The 7,093-nt window shown below is 42.8% G+C and overlaps 1 non-coding gene across 1 annotated transcript; it reads right to left on the bottom strand.

Moving 5' to 3' along the window:
• Positions 1–443: 443 nt before the first annotated feature.
• On the bottom strand, positions 444–551 carry LOC130943056 (small nucleolar RNA R71). The gene has a single exon (XR_009071593.1). It is a non-coding gene; the product is annotated as a small nucleolar RNA R71 (small nucleolar RNA).
• Positions 552–7,093: the final 6,542 nt, after the last annotated feature.

Below are 7,093 nucleotides of genomic sequence, written 5' to 3'. Positions count from 1 at the left end.
TAGAGGACCTGACCGAATTCTTCAAAGAAGAAGAAGACATGGCAGCCGAAAACAACAATAATGCAAACAATGCAAGGAAGGTGCTGGGTGACTTTACTGCACCTACTCTTGATTTTTATGGGAGAAGCATCTCTATCCCTGCCATTGGAGCAAACAACTTTGAGCTTAAGCCTCAATTAGTTTTTCTAATGCAACAGAATTGCAAGTTCCATGGACTTCCAATGGAAGATCCTCATCAGTTCTTAGCTGAATTCTTGCAAATCTGTGACACAGTCAAGACTAATGGGGTTGACCCTGAGGTCTATAGACTGATGCTATTCCCTTTTGCTGTAAGAGACAGAGCTAGGATATGGTTGGACTCTCAACCTAAAGAAAGCCTGGACTCTTGGGAAAAGCTAGTCAATGCCTTCTTGGCAAAGTTCTTTCCACCACAAAGATGGAGTAAGCTTAGAGTGGAAGTCCAAACCTTCAGACAGAAGGATGGAGAATCCCTCTATGAAGCTTGGGAAAGATACAAACAATTAATCAGAAGATGTCCTTCTGACATGCTTTCTGAATGGAGCATCATAGGTATTTTCTATGATGGTCTCTCTGAACTATCCAAGATGTCTTTGGATAGCTCTGCTGGAGGATCTCTTCATCTGAAGAAGACGCCTACAGAGGCTCAAGAGCTAATTGAAATGGTTGCAAATAACCAATTCATGTACACTTCTGAAAGAAATCCTGTGAACAATGGGACTAGTCAGAAGAAAGGAGTTCTTGAGATTGACACTCTGAATGCCATACTGGCTCAGAATAAGATATTGACTCAACAAGTCAATTTGATTTCTCAAAGTCTGTCTGGAATGCAAAATGCACCAAGCAGTACTAAGGAAGCTTCATCTGAGGAAGAAGCCTATGATCCTGAGAACCCTTCAATGGAAGAGGTGAATTACCTAGGAGAACCCTATGGAAACACCTACAATTCTTCATGGAGAAATCACCCCAATTTCTCATGGAAGAATCAAGAGAGACCTCAACAAGGTTTCAATAACAATAATGGTGGAAGAAACAGGTTTAGCAATGGCAAGCCTTTTTCATCATCTTCTCAGCAACAGACAGAGAGTTCTAAGCAGAATACTTCTGACTTAGCAACAATGGTCTCTGATCTAATAAAGACCACTCAAAGTTTCATGAATGAAACAAGGTCCTCCATCAGAAATTTGGAAGGACAAGTGGGTCAGCTGAGCAAGAAAGTTACTGAACTCCCTCCTAGCACTCTCCCAAGTAATACAGAAGAAAATCCAAAAGGAGAGTGCAAAGCCATAGACATGGCCGAATATGGAGAGGAAAGAGAGGAGGAGGACGCCACTGAGGAAGACCTCAGTGGGCGTGTACCAATCTCCTCTGAGTTCCTCAATGAGGAACAATGGGAATCTGAGGCTCAAAATGAGACCATAGAGATTCCATTGGACTTACTTCTGCCATTCATGAGCTCTGATGAGTATTCTTCCTCTGAAGAGGACGAGTATGTCACTGAAGAGCAAGTTGCTAAATACCTTGGAGCAATCATGAAACTGAATGACAAGTTATTTGGAAATGAGACTTGGGAGGATGAACCACCCTTGCTCACCAAAGAACTGAATGACTTGTCTAGGCAGAAACTGCCTCAAAAGAGGAAGGATCCTGGGAAGTTTTCTATACCTTGTACCATAGGCACCATGACCTTCAAGAAGGCCTTGTGTGACTTAGGGTCAAGTGTAAACCTCATGCCCCTCTCTGTAATGGAGAAATTAGGGATCTTTGAGGTGCAAGCTGCAAGAATCTCATTAGAGATGGCAGACAATTCAAGAAAACAAGCTCATGGACTTGTAGAGAATGTTTTGGTGAAGATTGAAGACCATTACATCCCTACTAACTTCATAGTCCTAGAGACTGGGAAGTGCATGGATGAATCCATCATCCTTGGCAGACCCTTCCTAGCCACAGCAAAGGCTGTGATTGATGTTGATAGAGGAGAGTTGATCATTCAAGTGAATGAAGAATCCTTGGTGTTTAAGGCCCAAGGACATCCCTCTATCATCATGGAGAGGAAGCATGAAGAGCTTCTCTCAAAACAGAGCCAAGCAGAGCCCCCACAGTCAAACTCTAAGTTTGGTGTTGGGAGGCCACAACCAAACTCTAAGTTTGGTGTTGAACCCCACATTCAAACTCTAAGTTTGGTGTTGGGAGGTTCCAACACGGTTCTGAGTATTTCTGAGGCTCCATGAGAGTCCTCTGTCAAGCTAATGACATTAAAGAAGCGCTTGTTGGGAGGCAACCCAATGTTTTATGGTTAACTATTTTCTTTTGATATTTTATCTTTTTTGTAGGTTGATGATCATAAGAAGTCACAAAAACAATGAAAAAAGCAAAAACAGAATGAAAAACAGGAAGAAAAACAGCACACCCTGGAGGAGAAGAAGCTGGCGTTCAAACGCCAGTAATACTAGCTGTTGGGCGTTTAACGCCCAGTCTGGCACCATTCTGGGCGTTTAACGCCAGAAAGGGGCACCAGACTGGCGTTAAACGCCAGTAAAGGGCAACAACCTGGCGTTAAACGCCAGGAATGGGCACCAGCCCGGCGTTTAACGCCAGAAATAGCTCAAAACGTGATTTTGAGCAACATTTGGTGCAGGGATGACTTTTCCTTGACACCACAGGATCTGTGGACCCCACAGGACCCCACCATCAATCTCTCTCTTCTTCCCCCATTCACCAATCACCTCAATACCTCTTCCCCAATAAAAAACCCTTCCCCTATCAAATCCCATCTTTCTCTTCACCACTCACATCCATCCTTCATAAATCCCCACCAACCTCACCCTTCAAATTCAAACCACTTTCCCTCCCAAACCCACCCTCCATGGCCGAACCATAGCCCCCCCTCTCTCCTATAAATACCCTTCTCCAACCCTTCATTTTCACACAACCTAAACACCCTTTCTTCCCCTTCTTGGCCGAACACACCACCTTCCCCCTCTTCCTCATTTCTTCTTCTTCTACTCTCTTCTTTCCTCTTTTGCTCGAGGACGAGCAAACATTTTAAGTTTGGTGTGGTAAAAGCGTTGCTTTTTCATAACCATTTATGGCATCCAAGGCCGGAGAAACCTCTAGAAAGAGGAAAGGGAAGGCAAAAGCTTCCACCTCCGAGTCATGGGAGATGGATAGATTCCTCTCAAGGGTGCATCAAGTCCACTTCTATGAAGTTGTGGCCTTGAAGAAGGTGATCCCCGAAGTCCCCTTTTCACTCAAAAAGGGTGAATATCCGGAGATCCGCCATGAGATCCGAAGAAGAGGTTGGGAAGTACTCACCAACCCCATTCAACAAGTCGGAATCTTGATGGTTCAAGAGTTCTATGCCAATGCATGGATCACCAAGAACCATGACCAAAATGTGAACCCGAATCCAAAGAATTATCTCACTATGGTTCGGGGGAAATACTTGGATTTTAGTCCGGAGAGTGTGAGGGTGGCGTTCAACTTGCCTATGATGCAAGGAGATGAGCACCCTTACACTAGAAGGGTCAACTTTGATCAAAGGTTGGACCAAGTCCTCACAACCATATGTGAAGAGGGCGCACAATGGAAGCAAGATTCAAGAGGAAAGCCGGTTCAATTGAGAAGGCATGACCTCAAGCCCGTGGCTAGAGGATGGTTAGAGTTCATACAACGCTCAATCATTCCCACTAGCAACCGGTCCGAAGTTACCATAGACCGGGCCATCATGATTCATAGCATCATGATTGGAGAAGAAATAGAGGTTCATGAGGTTATAGCCCAAGAACTCTATAAGGTGGCGGACAAGACCTCCACCTTGGCAAGGTTAGCCTTTCCTCATCTCATTTGTCACCTCTGTTATTCAGTGGGAGTTGACATAGAAGGAGACATCACCATTGATGAGGATAAGCCCATTACCAAGAAAAGGATGGAGCACACAAGAGACCCCTCTCATCATGAGATCCCTGAGATGCCTCAAGGGATGCACTTTCCTCCACAAAACTATTGGGAGCAAGTAAACACCTCCCTAGGAGAATTGAGTTCCAACATGGGACAACTAAGGGTGGAGCATCAAGAACACTCCATTCTCCTCCATGAAATTAGAGAAGACCAAAGAATCATGAGGGAGGAGCAACAAAGACAAGGAAGAGACATTGAGGAGCTCAAGCACTCCATAGGATCTTCAAGAGCAAGAAAGAGCCGCCATCACTAAGGTGGACCCGTTCCTTGATTTCCTTGTTCTTTATTCTTCTGTTTTTTGATTTTTATGCTTATGGTTATCCATGTTTGTGTCTTGTGATCATTAGTGTCTTAGTGTCTATGCCTTAAAGTTATGAATGTCCTATGAATCCATCACCTTTCTTGAATAAAAACGTGCTTAATTGAAAAGGAAAGAATTGCATGAATTCTGAATTTTATAATAGTTTAATTATTTTGATGTGGTGGCAACACTTTTGTTCTCTGAATGTATGCTTGAACAGTGCATATGTCTTTTGAATTTGTGGTTCATGGATGTTGGCTCTTGAAAGAATGATGAAAAAGGAGACATGTTACTGAGGATCTGAAAAATCATTAAAAATGATTCTTGAAGCAAGAAAAAGCAGTGAATACAAAAAAAAAAAAAGAGAAAGAAGCAAACGAAAAAAAAAAAGAGAAGAAAGGAAGAAAAAGAAAGAAATAAGAGTTGTGATCCAAGGCAAAAAAGAGTGTGCTTAAGAACCCTGGACACCTCTAATTGGGGACTTTAGCAAAGCTGAGTCACAATCTGAAAAGGTTCACCCAATTATGTGTCTGTGGCATGTATGTATCCGGTGGTAATACTGGAAGACAGAGTGCTTTGGGCCACAACCAAGACTCAATAAATAGCTATGTTCAAGAATCATCATACTTCACTAGGAGAATCATTAACACTATCTGGATTCTAAGTTCCTAGAGAAGCCAATCATTCTGAATTACAAGGGATAGAGTGAGATGCCAAAACTATTCAGAGACAAAAAGTTAAAAGCCCCGCTCATCTAATTAATACTGATCTTCATAGATGTTTTTGGAGTTCATTGCATATTCTCTTCTTTTATCTTATTTGATTTTCAGTTGCTTGGGGACAAGCAACAATTTAAGTTTGGTGTTGTGATGAGCGGATAATTGTACACTTTTTGGCATTGTTTTTAGTATATTTTTAGTATGATCTAGTTAGTTTTTAGTATATTTTTATTAGTTTTTAATTAAAATTCACTTTTCTGGACTTTACTATGAGTTTGTGTGTTTTTCTGTGATTTCAGGTATTTTCTGACTGAAATTGAGGGTCCTGAGCAAAAATCTGATCCAGAGACTCAAAAGGACTGCAGATGCTGTTGGATTCTGACCTCCCTGCACTCGAAGTGGATTTTCTGGAGCTACAGAAGCCCAATTGGCGCGCTCTCAACGGCGTTGGAAAGTAGACATCCTGGGCTTTCCAGAAATATATAATAGTCCATACTTTGCCCAAGATTTGATGGCCCAAACCGGCGTTCAAAGTCACCTCAAGAAGTTCCAGCGTTAAACGCCGGAACTGGCACCTAATTGGGAGTTAAACGCCCAAACTGGCACTAAAGCTGGCGTTTAACTCCAAGGAGAGTCTCTACACGAAATTTATTCATTTCTCAGCCCAAACACACACCAAGTGGGCCCGGAAGTGGATTTTTATGTCATTTACTCATCTATGTACTAGTTTTCTATAAGTAGGACCTTTTACTATTGTATTTTCATCTTGGTTCTTCTGGTTCCCTCTTTGGGGCCGAAACCAATGATCACTTTTGTTCTTATGTATTTTCAACGGTGGAGTTTCTACACACCATAGATTAGGTGTGGAGCTCTGCTGTACCTCGAGTATTAATGCAATTACTATTGTTCTTCCATTCAATTCCGCTTGTTCTTTATCCAAGATATCACTTGTTCTTCAACATGATGAAGGTGATGATTGACGCCCATCACCATTCTCACCCATGAACAAGGTGACTGACAACCATTCTTGTTCTACAAGCATCTGAGGCTTAGTGAATGTCTCTTGGATTCCTGATTGCACGATGCATGGTTGATCGCCTGACAACCGAGTGCTCGCCTGACAAACGAGCCAACCATTCCGTGAGATCAGAGTCTTCGTGGTATAGGCAAGAACTGATGGCGGCATTCAAGAGAATCCGGAAGGTCTAACCTTGTCTGTGGTATTCTGAGTAGGATTCAATGATTGAATGACTGTGACGTGCTTCAAACCTGTAACCTACTGGGCGTTAGTGACAGACGCAAAAGAGTGATTCTATTCCGGTAGGGGAGGGAACCAAACCGGTGATTGGCAGCACTGTGACAGAGTGCGTGCATTAGCTTTCACTGCGCGGATGGGAGGTAGCTGCTGACAACAGTGAAACCCTACACGAGCTTGCCATGGAAAGGAGTAAGAAAGGATTGGATGAAGGCAGCAGGAAAGCAGAGAGACGGAAGGGAAGGCATCTTCATACGCTTGTCTGAAGCTCTTACACCAATGATATACATAAGTATCACTATCTTTATCTTTATATTATTTTCGTTCATCATCATATACATTTGAGTTTGCCTGACTAAGATTTACAAGATGACCATAGCTTGCTTCAATGCTAACAATCTCCGTGGGATCGACCCTTACTCACGTAAGGTATTACTTGGACGACCCAGTGCACTTGCTGGTTAGTTGTGCGAAGTTGTGTAATGCCATGGAATTGAACCACCAAGTTTTTGGAGTTCATGACCAGGGATTATGAGAGTTGTGAAAAGTATTGTTCACAATTTCGCGCACCAGTACAGCAGAGCTCCACACGTTAATCTATGGTGTGTAGAAACTCCACCGTTGAAAATACATAAGTGATGGTCTAGACATGGCCGGATGGCCAGCCCCCATGAAGGTCTAAAATCGCATACACTGATTAAAGATCCCTCCTCCAAGAAAACTCCGAATACAATAGTAAAAAGTTCTATTTATACTAAACTAGTTACTAGGGTTTACAGAAATAAGTCTAAGTGCAGAAATCCACTTCCGGGGCCCACTTTGGTGTGTGCTTGGGCTGAG

Source organism: Arachis stenosperma, chromosome 7 (assembly GCF_014773155.1).
Source record: "Arachis stenosperma cultivar V10309 chromosome 7, arast.V10309.gnm1.PFL2, whole genome shotgun sequence".
Lineage (NCBI taxonomy): Eukaryota > Viridiplantae > Streptophyta > Magnoliopsida > Fabales > Fabaceae > Arachis > Arachis stenosperma.
This window is presented reverse-complemented; position numbering and strand designations above follow the sequence as displayed.